The sequence below is a fragment of the Nothoprocta perdicaria genome, unplaced genomic scaffold (assembly GCF_003342845.1).
Source record: "Nothoprocta perdicaria isolate Ctin4 unplaced genomic scaffold, notPer1 scaffold_77, whole genome shotgun sequence".
In the NCBI taxonomy this organism is placed as follows: Eukaryota; Metazoa; Chordata; class Aves; order Tinamiformes; family Tinamidae; genus Nothoprocta; species Nothoprocta perdicaria.
Window position 1 is genome coordinate 3,366,053 of NW_020456054.1, and position 15,172 is coordinate 3,381,224.

A 15,172-nucleotide genomic window follows, 5' to 3' on the forward strand; every position below is an offset into this window, starting at 1 on the left:
AGTATGTAATCCCTGGTGACACAAGTTGAAAACCATATTTGCTTGCTCCCACTTTAGTTTCTGTCATATAGTCAGCTCCTAGCACTTGAGTACATGGATACAAGGGCAAATATAGCAATTCTAAGAAATATCATCTAGCAACAGAGCAAAGAATGAGCTTTAAATTCAGTTGCTGTAAGTGGTCACCTTCCTGTAAGTATCACTTAAAAGATTTTCCCATGTTTTTAGTGATACATTAGTAAAAATAGAGCTTTTCCTGGCCATCAGTTCATGTTTCTCAATGGCAGATTTTTTTTCCTTCTGAAAAGCCATTCAGGCAAGTGCAGCAAGGCCTCAGTTCCATGTTGCAGTGGTCATAACTGATGGCCTGTGCTCRGAAGAAGCATGGCCAGAAGAAGAARCAGTAATGTGCCCTGAAATTATGAATAAAGTCTGAATGTAGCCCTGCATAAGGGACCTAATAGATTTACTACTCTATCAGAGGGACATCTGATTGTTGTGCAGATGTGCTCGACACTGGAGCATTGTGTGAGGAGCTGAATTAAGGTACTGTAACGAGACGAGCTTCGGCTTTTGTTCCATTTTTGGAACGTGGCTGTTGCATCAGTGCCCAACCGATACAAACAAAGACCATTCAGTGGSWTTTATTTATTTATTTATTCCTCCTCCCTTGCCCTTGTTCGTTTGTTGAACTAAACGTTTTCATGTTCTCTTTCCAGTGCCAGATTGCTGCAAGGAACAATTCAAACCAGCAACCCGGGAAAGTGTTTGGATGCTCAAAGTAAGTACATTTGTGTATTTGTACATGTTTTTTACAGAGATTGTGACTGAGGAAGTAACACTTGTAACAAGGTCTTTAAGGAGACAACTAGATAGTCTTGGTGTCAATAGCAAGTGGTGTTCCTTTGAAACAACTCTGACCGTTTAATTAATGCTTTGAAGTCACTAAGTGCTATTCATTCATGAAATGGAAATGATGAAAGCTAAACTAGATGCCACAGACTTTTTGGAAGTATTTTGGTTTTGTTGACTGGAGTAAGAGGGGTATGCTGGCAAAACGGAATTAGAAAAGAAAACTCRGAACAGACATTGAATCTAATTTCCTTCTCCCTTTCTTTTCACAGAATCCTGTGAAATTTCTATGAAATTCTGTGAAAAAGGGGGAGAAGGAAATTAGAATCTTCTTTTAGTCTTCTTTTAAGAGACTTTGAGAAATTATATTCTTGCTTTCACTTGTTCTTCCATTAGATGTTAGCACTCGTGTACGTTATTAGCACTGCCCTCATGATGCTAAACGGAGGAAGACATAACTCAGCAAACGCTACCACACGTGGTTAGTAATTTATGTCAGAATTTGTGAGGTTGTGTCCTTGTTTGGGGTCTCAGTGGTCACAGCTTAGGTGACATCCCACCTGCAGTGGATTTTTTGCTGAGTATCCCAGCGGAGCCGGGGCCTTGTCCGGCGCCGGGAGCAGCGGGAAGCTGAGGCGCAGGCCCACAAGGTGGCAATGTTAGGAAGCCTTCGCGCCCGCTGCTGCTGCTGTGGTCTTCCCCTTGCATGGCTGCTGCTGCATCTGTGCCAGCGCACAGGCAGTGCAAGTGCTGCCCAAAAGGTAGGGAAGCTCCTGGCTGAAGTGCTTGGCTGTTGGCTTTGCTCCTGGCACTGTGCTGGGTGCTGTGCCGGCCTTAACTCCGGGCACGGGAGGCACTGCTTGCAACAGAGCACATGGGCAGGGGCAGTTCTTAATTATAGCTAGGGTTAAAAATACCTATAACCCGTTAAATGATATTGGGGCTGTGCGCTGAGAAACTTTTGTTTTGAAACGTACCAGCACATTTCTGCCAGTGCTTGAAAAGTTCTGAAAGTCTGATATTGGATGCAGGAGGCATTTCAGTTTGTCTGGCACATTTTCATGCTTGGTTTTTAAGCTAAAAGGAGAAGAGGTTTCTGCCTTAGCCATTTTAAAGACTTCATAGTGAAACTAGGGATTTGCTTCAAGTTATTTAGTGCCCTAGAAAAAAATGTCTGCAGAAAATAATCTCCAGACACACAATAGACATGAGAAATTATTCAGGGCATGTTCTCTGTGCCMTATTCTATGGCAAATATGGGAATTGCTTGTGTGAACTGGCACAGATGCAGTTAAGGAGATGAGACTGGAAGTGGGACGGAGGACATTAAGAGGAGCTACAGAGTTCAGATTCTTCAGCTTGGAGAAGAAGAGTTAATTTCAGAGTAATTAGAAGATGTGGAGTTCTCAAGTGCATCTTGAAATGCTCAGGTGAAGAATAGTCTATAATTTAGAAGTGAAAGAAGCTTGTGTGCTTTACAGATACAGGAGTAACCATGGACTATATAAAACTAAACGTATGGGGGGGAAAAAAAGAATGAAACCAAGACTGAGAGGAAGAAGGGTCCTTCCCTGCTGACACACTCTTCCCCAGGAAGGTGCCAGCTAGAACTGCCACAGGGCAGCTCCTTGTGCAGATCTACATTTTTTTTTTATATAAAATCCACTGCAGATCTATAGTGGATTTAATATCCATCACTTTCTAATCTTGTACTGAACAGGTGACCCTGCTTAAAGCCAAGCTTCCTGACTGTGGTTACACTAGCAGTCTCCCATGTACTTGAAACAACAGGAAATCTGAAGAAAATTGAGTGTGAAGATAGTACACAGCCACCAAATGGACACTTACAAAAGCAAAATACATCCTACCTGTCTAGTAGAAACTTATCTGACATGTGCAGATTTCCTGGAATGAGTAACCCTATCCTTGAAGCAACAGACAGCTTTCCAGTGTATTCCCCATGGGTTGCTACTTACTGTGTAGCCTTTCCTCTCTAAATCCCTTAGTCTGTGTGGCCTATTATACGTCAAAGATCTAGCTATCAGCCTTTTATTTCCAGAGATTCRTTGTATTTCTAGAGCATTAGCTTAGCTATTACAATGGTAAAAGCCAAATCTATGTGCTATGTTGTTGTATGCTATCTTCRCTTGGGAAGTGAAACGTTTCTGTAAGTGTCTGAATGTGTTTGAGCCTGACACATAGATGTACTTTTCCATGGGATTTTGAAGCTTCATGCAGACAACTGTCAGGAACGAGTGTTGGACATGCAAAGAACTTTCCACCTCTCRTCTTAGGATCTCCCTCCCATGTGCAAAATATAGATAAGGTGGTTTTCACTGGCTTGATGTTTTCTTGTCTTGATGTTTTACGTCCAAGACATTTATGATATACCTTAGTATTGGGGAACAGTTCTGGCATCAGCTGGAACATTAGTTCAGAAATTACCTCTAATATTTCAGTGATTCCGAGATAGATGTGAAAGTAAACATGTACATAAAATATGTACGTGTGTTTTGAATTACTAATTAATGATTTGCTTGGGGAACCCTAAACAAAATGTYCTGTACGATAATTCTTTTCTTCTTTGCACAGAAACAAATGTTCTCTAGCCATTCATGCAAAGGACACATATAGTGATTTAAGCTGGGAAGAATATTTTTTCTCACTTTTTCTTCTCTCCCTCGTGGCCCAAGAACCTTATCTGGTGCAGAGTAAAATACAACTTGTAACTAAGGATTACAAGGGYGCTGTTTCCCCTCTGTTCATCACTGCTTGATTTCCCCAAATTGGCACCTTAATTTCCACCAAAGAAGCCTTGACTTCTACCAGGACCATTTTGTTCTTTATCAGCGAAAGGAGTCAAGAAGAACAAAATATTTGAATTTCTGGACTCAGTGGACTGCTTTGAAGGCATTTTCCATTTTGTGGAGACAGCATAAAGGTCCCCCAAAAAGCAGGGGAGGACATGTGCTTAGGAGTCAGTCCCACACAGGACACGGCAGCCTTATAGTTGGTTTTGATCCAATGTAAGAAAACTTGAGACCTAAATTCTGAACCTAACAGACAAAAGTTAACTTAAATGGAATGTTTGTTTATGGCTTCATACTCAGTCTTCTTTCCCTTCTTAACTTAGTAATTGAATAGCTTGAATATCCTTTTATGGTATTGTCTGAAAATATTCTGAACTTTAGGGTGATATTTATTTTTTCAGTGTCCAATACCAGGAATTATCCCACAGGAGCTCAGTAAAGCAGCTGRTTCATCAAAAAATGTAATTTAGCTTTTCAAATAGATAGTGTGTGGTTTCGTTAAAAGTTAATAATGAGATGCCCTCAAATGCAGAAGCTGTCAAGAGCCCTGGCATATTATCACAATTACAAAAATACATAGGCTTTGTTTATTTGCTGTTTTTCTATTAAACAGAAACCTCATTTTCTACTATAATGAGGAAAATACACTGTTGTAATGAACAAAATAGATTATTGTAATGCCACTAGTACCTTTTGTGCTCAAAATGTTACAGAAACCTTTCTTCAATTTATACTTAGTCTGAGTGTTCAGAGGTCACAAAACGTTACTCCTTTGTGTGTCATGACTGTTGAAGCCTTGACTATATTTAATAAAATAAGAATGATACCCTTATTTCTAGTCTCTTTTTGTTGCCTTCTGCACTGTGCCTATCAATGATGCTCCATTTGAAAGCTGGCAATTGTTTATTAAAGGACTATCTAAGTTTGCTTCCAGCAGAGAAGAATACTTTAAGGACTTTGAGGGGAGGGGGGGAAAAAAAGCTTGTCAGACATGTCAAATATATGAAGTATTTATAGTGCATCCAAATGTTGCAAAAATAGCATTTTCATTTTTTGAAGTGGTTTCTAGATTTTCTAAGTATAGTCCTGCAAACGTGAGCTGAAGGCGCTCTGATTTGGGCAGTCATCCTGAACCCGCAGACAGACCCGAGCAGAAAAGTTGGCCAATTAGGAGCATCTATTTCAAGTAATTTCGGTGTCTTGCTCATGGTCTATTTGTGATACCGACTGCGCCCATGACTGGGTGCTGCTTGCTCTAACAAGGGGAAGGTGGTTGCAGTGAAGTGGTGAGTAGCTCTTGATTTACTCTGTTGGAGGAAAAGCAAAAGCTGAGGGAAGGGAGATGGGGAAAGGAAGGCAGAAGGGAAAGACTGAGAGGAAGAGGGGAACTGAAAGCAGGGCTCGTGCAGTTGTGCTCTACTGAGGAATATGGCTGGGGATGAAACAGAAAAGGCAGTGGTAGCTGTACTGGAGGGTGTGTGGAGGGCAGCACCACAGTTGTGTCCTTGCTACCACCTCCTTGGTGTCACTTGTGCTCCTGTGCAGCAACACGGTGGAGCCACCTGCCTTACCTGCCTCCTCATGGGTGCTGCAACTTTTTCCAGTATTGCTGTGCAGTCCCTGGAGCTGGGAAGCTGAGGYTTTATAACTGGCCTGTTGAGGTTCTCATATAATTAAGTCACACCACGGTGCAGGGCTCTCAGAAAATCACCCCGTGTAATGAGTCATGGTAAAACAACGGCACACGGCTGCACGCTGCTGAGGTCAGGTGAATGTGACATTGCATGGGAGGTGGTGAGAAATGCAGTTTCAGAAGATGTCTGTACATTAAAACATGGCTTGTAATAATAGCTTGTGCTGCCTTCCTAGGGACCTGTCAGCCTTAAGTGAAATATGGGCAAGCTGTTGTCGGGCACACTGTGGTTGCATTACAGTAGAAGGTGGCAGAATTAAAGAGGTTTTTGGTGTCTCCACACCTGGTCATTTGTCGTCCTTGGTACGCTTCCCCAGGGATATTAACTCAGGGCTTACACCAACCCCAAATGCTGTAATTGTCTGTGTTTTCGGCGTCTTGGCTCATCCTTTAGCCCGGGGAAGACTCGGCGCGTGGCGGGAGTCGCTTACGCGCGGGCGAAGCGGAGCGGCCACAAGAGCCTGGGTGGAGGTTGCCACCGAGGCCTGCGCGGATCTGCGCTGGGGATGAGGTAGGGTGGCTGGGCAGACGCCACTGGGACCACCTAGGGCAGCGGCTGCCCGCCTTGTTTTTCCATAAATACACATTGGTAATAGCTGGAAACGGATAGTATCCTGAAATTAAGCTTTATGAAGTGGATTCCATTGGAGCTTCATCCTCTTATGAGGTCTGGATTTGGCTCGTTGCTAATGACCCAGGCTGCATGGGATAAACACGTTCTCAGTAGTATTGTGGACAACATCGCTACATTATGTTGTATGTTTTTAGAACGAATAACCGGTTCTCATTTAGTGTCTCTGTGACAGAACAACATCAAAACTGCATTCAAGTATTTTCAGACTTGATCTGATTTCATAACTAGGAGCTTTTTTCTCTAATATAAGAGGCTTCATGTAATCGCTTCCTAAAATCTAAAGCTTATGTTTGACAAGTAGGTCACTGGTTAATGGAGGCAAGTAAATCCAGCTGTTTATCTTTCCAGTAAGATGCATGCACTTTCTATATGCTCTTGTCTCTTCAGAATGGTGATATGTACAGTTTTAATGGCACTCCTTCCCTCTTTTAGAGGGGAGATGTGATCTTTATATTACCCTTAATCTATTCCTGTTACTTAGATTAAAAAATAAAAAGTTACTGCAGTACTCCAGCTGATAACCACATTTAACCCACAAGYTTATAGCACTGTTTTCTGATAAAGTCGATTGCTATGTATCTTTAAAACAAAAAGTCATTAATTYGTAATTTTATAAAAGGAAATTTACTGCTGCACATTGCACACAAGCCTTCCARCTTCCTTATTTTCCTGTCCCCTAGTCCCAGCGTTCACATGTTTCTCTTGATGGATGTAGCGTTCACTAAAGCAGGACAACAGCACCTTTTTTCCCTTCTTAAAGTTTGACTTTTAATGCCAGGCAATGGAATTTTTTTAAATAATTTTGAAATTTAGGATTCCAGAAGGTGCTTAAGAATCACTGTAAAGCTTTCTGTGTTAGTATCAATATAAATAATAAAAACAAAGGATTACAATAATTCATGAATGTTTAATGTCTGTCTAATAGAACCTGTCTAATATGGCAGGTTCCAAAAGTCCTGTTAGAAATACCTGTTGGTGGGGTAAGTTTCCAGATGCAGATTGAAAATGTTATCATTGCTATTACTTTACAATAAGAATAGTGCAACATTGCAGTTGCAGCAATTTGTGGGGAAAAAATATATATTCATTCGAATATTTTCTCATTTTAAGATTAATTTCTTAATAAACCCTTTGAATAAGTACTAAGATAACTAAAAAACATTGACTGTTATCTTTAGGATTTTTTTTCCATCAATAAACTAAAACTTGTGTAAGATCTGTAATGAGAYTGTATAAATTAAAGACGAGTTAGAAGAAGAGTTGCTTCCTCCCAAGCCAGTTTGTGCTCTCCTATTTGCAAATAGTAACTATTGTTTGCAAGTGTGTTACAGGTCTTACATAGTGATCAGCAAGAAATACGTGTAAGAGTTATGGGATCTTAAAAAGTACGTTGCCTTGGATGCTCAGATACTTTTGGCCTGTAGTGAGCCTGAAGAGAATGAAATAAATAAAAGCAAGGCTGCTGAAATGGTTAGATAAATTCCTGCTAGAACTAATCTACATATTAGTGTCAAAAGGAGAGAAAAAAAAAAAAAAAAAAGAGGAAGCTCTACTAGATTCCTCGGTAGTAGCAAAGCAGTGACCACAAACCAATCCTTGCAACTGGGTTTTCCAGAGGTGCCCAAGTGCCCCGGGGGTTTCAGGCGTTTCGTGCATGTTAATAGAGGCCGCGCGTCACCCATAGTGTGAATTCYGGGTGGTGTGAGGCAGCTCCTGGGTCCGGGTGTCCCTTTTCCAGCTGCTTGCCTGTGGATGTGTGTCCATAGCAGGCACAGGCTGTAGCACATCCCTCTCATCCCAGACAAAATGGATTTCAGTGAAGGAGTGATGCTGTGTGAGCTGGGCCAGTGTATGCCAGGGGCTGTGTCCRAGGGATGCAATCCCATCCGAGCAAGGTTCCCAGCAGGTGGCTGCCCAAGGAAAGTGGAAATTCCCRGCCGGACAAAGGACTGTGCCGGACAAAGGGAGGCAGGGGAAGAATGGGGGAAAGCACAGTGGGGAGGCCGCTGCAGTGGGAGGGATCCTGAAATAAAAGGCAGGACCCCTCTTGGAGCCGGTGAGAAAAAGGGGAAGGATTTGCTTAACTGCAGGACTGGTTTGGAGAGGGAAAAATAAAAAGGGACAGAGCTGAAAAGACTGTTTGGATCAGAGGAGAAACCATGAAAGAAAAGCTTGGGCTGCAACGTAGTTGTGTTGTGAAACRAGAAAATTGCCAGGATTTATGAGATTATGTTTGGAGGAAGCCGATCGTAACACYTGCCCTGTTTCTGTGCTTGTACGATGAGGAAAGCTGCCAGCGATCAGCTTTGGGAAATGCTATGAATGTCCCAGGGCGGAGAGGAGGGAGAATAGACCAAAAAAGCACAACAGTTTGTGTGTGTATAATTTCTGGGCATTTGATGATTTGATTCCTTAGGTTGATGGACACAAAATGAGCATTCTTAGTGCGAGCAGGATTTGTAGCACACATGCCACAACGTGGAGCGACGTGGGAAACGCTTTTGTGAGATATCTTGTAGGAAGGGACTGAACCCTCAGGCTGGGGTTCTACGACTGCCGAACATTTATGCGCTTCCGAATGACTTGGCAGTGTGTTTTTGATCCGAGTCGAGCATGAACACACTGTGTTTCTTGCACATTAGCTGAGTATAATGTTTATGTTGGCTTTGTGCTGGGTGTGGGAGGGCAGATACCTCATTAGGAGTTTCCTGGGACAAAGTAACCCCTTCACGTTTTGGTTTGTAATGGGCCAGGCCTCTCCATTAGCTGGTTGAGGCATTTTTGACATAATAACAGGTATCCGAAGCCTTCACTGAACACCTCCTGGAAGCATTGCTTCCACATGCTCTTTAGTGCTGGCGAATGTCTCGGATAGTTTGGCAAGTGTTGACAAATGCCGTGGTCCCTGCAATGGGTTACCAGCCCTGGGCAAGCTTCGTGTGCTCAGGATCTGTAAGTGCTGCTGCTGTGGGGTGAAGGGCAGCACTCTATGCCAGTAACCATCCCACAGCCTTTACGCTTTGCATCCTTGTGCATGCACCATGCACAGGGGTGAAGGATGAAATCACAAGGCTAACAAGCAAATCAAATGGCTACCAGCTTCAGAACGCTTCGCGTACAGTATGAACAGAGACCAATGGTCCCTGAAGTCTTTATTCACTCTTTTTGAACCCTTAGTATGTGATTTCAAGTCCAGATTTCAGCTGAGCAACGTAACAAGTTGATATATAATGTAACAGTGTTGAAAATCATCTACCAGTGCAGCATCGCTTGAGCATTGGATATAGCCCTCTCAGATTCTCATGTTGGAAACCCCATTCCTTGATAAATGGTCTTGCAAGGCTCCTCATTTGTCCTCAGCACTGCTTTTATGAAATTAAACTGAAGTGCCAGCAATATGTATCACTGTTACTCCCTGTGCAGAACACAAGCAGGTCTGCCATAAAGGTGTTTCATCCACTCTTGTGGGGTTCTGGATTTCTTCTTGCATTTCCAGCCATCTATCTTTAGCCCCAAGAAAGCCAAAGTMTAAAATCCCAAACACCCTCTTTTCTAGAACACCTAATTTTGTCTAATTAAGATTTCATGATATTATCCCAGATCACCTGGATTTTTGTAGTGCTTTTGATCTAGTCTTTATTCTTAATGCAACATTTACATTTGAATTCTGACACAACAAATGGAGAAAACTAGTTTCAAAGTGAATGCCTCCCTGTAAATGGAACTGGCTACTGTAAATCTAGAACAGCTCCCTGTCAAGCAACTCCATGTAAATGTGCATAAATGAGCCATGAGTCAGTCTCCTGTCCCAATTCTTTTCAAGCAGCATTAAAGGCRAAGTGAGGCAGCATGGTCACTTCAGGTATTTATTGATGGCCTCATTTGTATGCCTTCAGATACATGAAACTTTGCTTTGGTTTTGTCTGGAGTTAATGGAAGCAAGAATTACTTGTTTGGAACCACCCTTCACTGGGTTTCTCCTGCTGTCATTAGTGCTTTTTGTTATCTAAGCAGATAGAAAAAAAGATTTCAGACATTTAACTTCCTATGTTTTAGGTATTCTTTGGTGTGTATTGAAGAGGACTTCTTTCTAAATAAGGCTATTTTTTTCTCCTTTAAAACAGTCAGATTTAGCAAAACCCTAAAACAGTATATGACTCCATTTAAAACATGCTTAACGGTTTCTGAAATATTGCTTTTGTTGAACAAAAAAATTCCTGTTTATGTCGATAGTGCTTAACTCCTCAAGTAATCCTCTGATTTCTGACCAATTTCTGCAGTATCTGTAAAAGGTAAGTGCTGCCTTTTGGAAGAAAAACGCCCACAGGCTGTGGCCCTGCCACACTAATGGTCAGATTGGGTTTGCAGCTTATAGTTAGGTTTTTGGGAACGCTTAGCTGACAAAGATCTGAACTTTTCTTTTACTCTTCCTAACAGGCACCGAGCACTTCTTAAAATATGAAATGTGACCCCTGAAATATAAATACGTCCATATATTTAAAAATAGACTTGAATTACCTCACAGGGATGTGGTCTGTGCACATTGTGTAACTGGGACAGCCCCTCTCCCTCTTTCCCTGTCACTCTCCAGGGAAAGCAAATAATYAAGACTTCGCCTAAAGTGGCAACACTGTAAGCCCCAAGGGTGGGAAGCTCATTCTTTATCTACAGGATGTCTGGAGTGATAAGTAGCTGTTTTAATACAATTCATGCAGTGTTTCTTTGTCCTGACAAAATTATCATTTTCTGTTTGGTATGGTAAGTTTTAAGTGCAGCAAAGCCTGATATTTAAGGYGTGGAGTGAAGTAACAGGATGGAGGTGGGAGATTTTACCCTCAGCTATGTAAACAGAGTCTTTAACTTTAGTTCTAGTTTGGGATTTTCACTCCAAGCAACTTTATATCACTCTTGTTAGATGAGAGCTTTCCTTTGGGCTCATTAGCGAGGCTGATGATAAGTCAGTGAAATGTGAAGGGTAAATTCTTCTGCATAACCCAGGTTAGCTTGAAACACATCATAACTGAATCGTATCTGACGGATTTCCCTTGTCTTACCCCTTACTAAGGCTGTCAGCTGTTGCTAATTCCTTTACAGACATTTCTCTGTAATATGTTATTAGAGATTAGAACCATGTACTTTTATTAGTTTGGCACAGGCCAGTGCTCGGTAATAGATATTCAGCTGCAGATACCTCATTTGTGCTTCCACTAAATGACATGAAAGCTGAATCTCCTAMGGCTTCTGGTTTTACTTATTAATAAAACTTATTTTCAGGGTGTATTCTGTGAGAAAGAAAAAAGAATCACTTTGACGCAGCCTTGTTAGTGACACTCATGGTCATATTCTCTTTACTGAAACTACTAGTACTGGGAAAAAAAGGACATGTCCTTGTACCTTGATGCTTTGGGACTTACTCCAAAAATTAAGGTGTGTCCAGGCCCTAGGGTAACTTCTGTAGCTCTTCCCAAAATTCCTTCTTGCCTTGTTTTACTTTTTTTTTTTTTTTCCCCAAATCTAAACAGTGCTGGCTAACTCCCTGAAGGAGAGATTGTTTCTCTATAGGTTTCTGATAAAAACACCTTATTGAATGCTTAAAATAGCCCACAACTTTAATTTTATTTCATCTCATGTAAAACATTTTTTTCATAAATCTGTTTATCCTCATTCTCATGAATTTAGACTGTGAAAACAACTATTAAATTAGAAAAAAAAAGAGACTACATTGGCCAGTGATTTGCTTGAACTTAGGCTTTTCCAGTGGAAAAACTGCACTCGTGACAGAAGGGTTCATGAAACACCACTGAGAAGCAAAGTATGTTGGCCAAATTTAATACACTTAAGTGGTGTTTGCTGTAGTTTGGAGTTGCAGCTGACACATATTGTAATGGCAGCACAACGAGTATTATACTCAGTTTCCTTTACTAATTTGAAGGTGAAGAGAGCTCTCAGGTGAGGTGCTGATTAGGAGGTGATGATAGCAGTTCTGTAACACTAAGGATGCTCATTGGCCTTTACTGTGTTAAATACATTTTTCCTTACCCCTTGCCCTGCAAGAAGAACATGTTAGCCAAGCAATGGAAAATTTCAGTAAGCATTGATTGTATTTGTACCTTGACTGTGTCGCCTGTAAATGTCACAAACCTTTTTGAAATTTTTTGACAACTACATTAGCAGAAGTTTCAGTGTGGCCATCACTCCTATTTTCAGGTGCTGTGTAATGATCACTTCTTATCAGCATTAAAATACTTCTAATTTATTTTCACATGAGTCAAAAGTCAAATTTGATTTTCGACTCTGTCTCCAGTAACAGCCTCAGAGACAAGTCTGGGCTAGAGCAGTCAGTGAGGTGGACTGAAAACTGGCCAGACTGGCAGGCCTAGCRGGTTGTGATGCAAAGTCCATCTGGAGACCAGTTGCTTGTGGTGCCCTTTGGGGTCARTATACTGGGACCAATACTGTTTAATGTTTTCCTTAATGGTGTGGATGATGCCACCAAATACACCCTCAACAAGTYGGTAGATGACACAAAACTGGAAGAAGTGGCTGAGACACCACATGGTTTTGCTGCTGTTCAGAGGGTCCTTGCCAATCTGGAGAAATGGGCCACCAGGAACCTCCCGAAGTTCAGAAAAAGGAAGTGCCAAGTCCTGTACCTGGGCAGGAACGACCCTGTGCTCCAGTACAGGCTGGGGATGGATGGCTGGAGAGCAGCTTTGCAGGAAAGGGCATGGTGATCCTGCAGGACACTGTGCTGGCCATGGACCAGCGATGTGCCCTTGAGGGAGGGCAGTCGCATCCCGGCTGCATTAGGAGAAGCCCTGCCAGCAGGTCAGGATGGAGGTGCCTCTTCCYGTTAGAGCTGATGAGGCCAAATCTGGAATGCTCTGTTCAGTGCTGAGCAGCCCAGTACTAGAGACATGGGACCTGCTGGTGCAGTGAAAGACCACAAAGATGATGAAAGGACAGGGCTGTCCTGTGAGGAGTGTCTGAGGGAATTGTTCAGCCTGGAGAAGAGGGGCATCTCAGGGGATCTCATCAAYGTGTATAAATATTTGATGCAGGGGGGCAAAGCAGACAGAGCCAGACTCTTCTCGATGCTCAGTGACAGCACRAGAGGTAGTTGTTACATTGATTAGTCTCCTGCATCCTTTTTGCTACTTATCACATGTGAGTACAGCACTTCAGTAGAAAACACTTCCAGCTGCCTGTAGGTAGATTTTATCACCTCCGCTCTGACTTGACCTTTATTCTTAAAGGTGCACTTCTGTTTGTATGTCTGCTGCAAAGAAAAGCTATAAAGCTGTGCACGACCATGTAATAATAGTGACAAGTTTATGTTTCTTGTTCTGTGTCACTGGATCCAGACCTAAGAATCCCCTGCCCAGAACAAAGAAAGTGGGAAGGCATCTTGCTGCACATAAAATAATGATTTGTGTTGGCTGGCCAGGCAGCACTCAGATACAAGCAGAGGGACTGCCAGGGATAGGGAAGCCAAATGGCACCCGGGACTGCCCCAAGCTGTGCTAGATCTACTGAAGAAATACGCATTTTCTCGTGCTTTTCTGAGCCAAATTTCTATTGCCTAAGCCCAGTTCAGCTTTTTTAAAGGCAAGGTGGGATTTCGAGACTAAGGGGTCTGAAGCGAGGCTGCCCTGCTGTCCTCACCCGCACTGCTCTGGGCGGTAGCTTTGGCAGGACATGTTTTAAGCAGCCTTAAGCAGTGGAGATTTCAATAAAGAAGCTTCTGTTCTTTGCCACTGCTGAAGAAATAAAAATGTTTTTATACGTTAGGGTAGCGGGGTGTTTTACTGCTCATTGCCTAGCAGAGCAGGTAGGGTGATGTCTGGCAGCTAAAGACCTGCTATAGATTATTTTTATATTCTGTCACCATGTAGCATTTCTGGCTGCTCCCTGCTCACGAGTGTTACCAAGACACTTAACTGGCCTTTTTTTTTTTTTTCTTTTTTTCTTTTTCTTTTTTTTTTTTAAAAGACTCAGAGGAAACTTTCTCCAGTGGGTTTACTGTTGCTAAATGAATGGAGCATTTTTCAAGTATACCAACTGCAAGTGTCCAGAGTTGGTAATGGTAACTGAGAGCAAAATTTCTCTTTTTGACTTGAAAACCTGATGGAAACAATAAACAAAAGCTCCTCTCAATGTTCAGAGGGCAGTGCTGAGTTGGCAGACTAATTTCAGCTTAAGTGGTTATTTATTGGTTGTGTTCCCCTCTCTGCTTCTCTGTGAACCTGCAGTCTATACTACGGGTAAAATTGTGTAAACTAAGCTTTTGGCAAAGCACCATTTCAACGCTTTGAAAGCTTAGAAAAGATCACTAAAAACATCACTTTCATGCAGAAAAAGTATGAAGTGTGATTCTGATCAAACTCGCATCTGAGCTGGGGAATTTCATTAAAATGTTCTTACAGGCACATGCTAATATCCTAGAAATACCTAGAAATTGCTTCATACTCACTTCAAAACTGATTTTTAAAGATTTGGTTTCTGGGATCTTCCCTCCTGTCCCACCTCCASATCAGAATGAAGCTGGGAAATCTCCCCATGGGTTGCTGCTCTTTTGCATTTGAGCCCCCTTGAGGTCACTCAGAGCTGTGTAGAAACTGTCCCCACAGAAGGCAGTTTGTAAACAGTCGGATCACTTGGTTTTCTAGGAAGTAAACATGTGAGTTTGGCTCCGTTGTTGTCATGCGGCAGATTTTTCCACTGTGAAGTTGCAGAGCTGCAGCTGAGGAGGGTTGAATTGAGGTTTTGAAGGAAGCTGTTATTTAGACATGGGGAAATACACAAGGATACCTGGAGGTTTGCAGATGGAAATGGAGCAGAGGGATGAGCAGCACTTTGAAATGAAGGGGAGGAAGAGATTGCTGCAGTGTGAATGGCCTTGGCGATGGGACCAGCAGGAGCAGCACTTTGGTGTCACCTTATGGGCAGGATTTTCCCTTTTTGTCCCTTGACCCAGCAGGGCTTTAGAGGACACCGTGGACATTCTCTAGGGCACTTTCTCTATGCAAGCCTAAGACTAGGGGAAACCTGGGAATATGCAGCACAGCCTAACATTTGTTTTGCTAAAATCTCTGGTGAGGCCATAGAGGGTGGAAATGGAGCTGGATCGCTCAGCTAGGGGGAGAGAAGGGGAATCCAGGCCAAGTTGCCAGAAAAAAAAAA

The 15,172-nt window shown here is 42.4% G+C and overlaps 1 protein-coding gene across 1 annotated transcript in view; it reads left to right on the forward strand.

Moving 5' to 3' along the window:
* Positions 1–719: 719 nt before the first annotated feature.
* Positions 720–15,172, forward strand: part of MAPRE2 (microtubule associated protein RP/EB family member 2) — a 65,225-nt gene continuing 50,772 nt past the window's right edge. The window contains exon 1 of the mRNA XM_026051586.1: positions 720–781. The gene's annotated coding sequence lies outside the window, so the exon portion shown is untranslated. The remainder of the gene's footprint in view (positions 782–15,172) is intronic.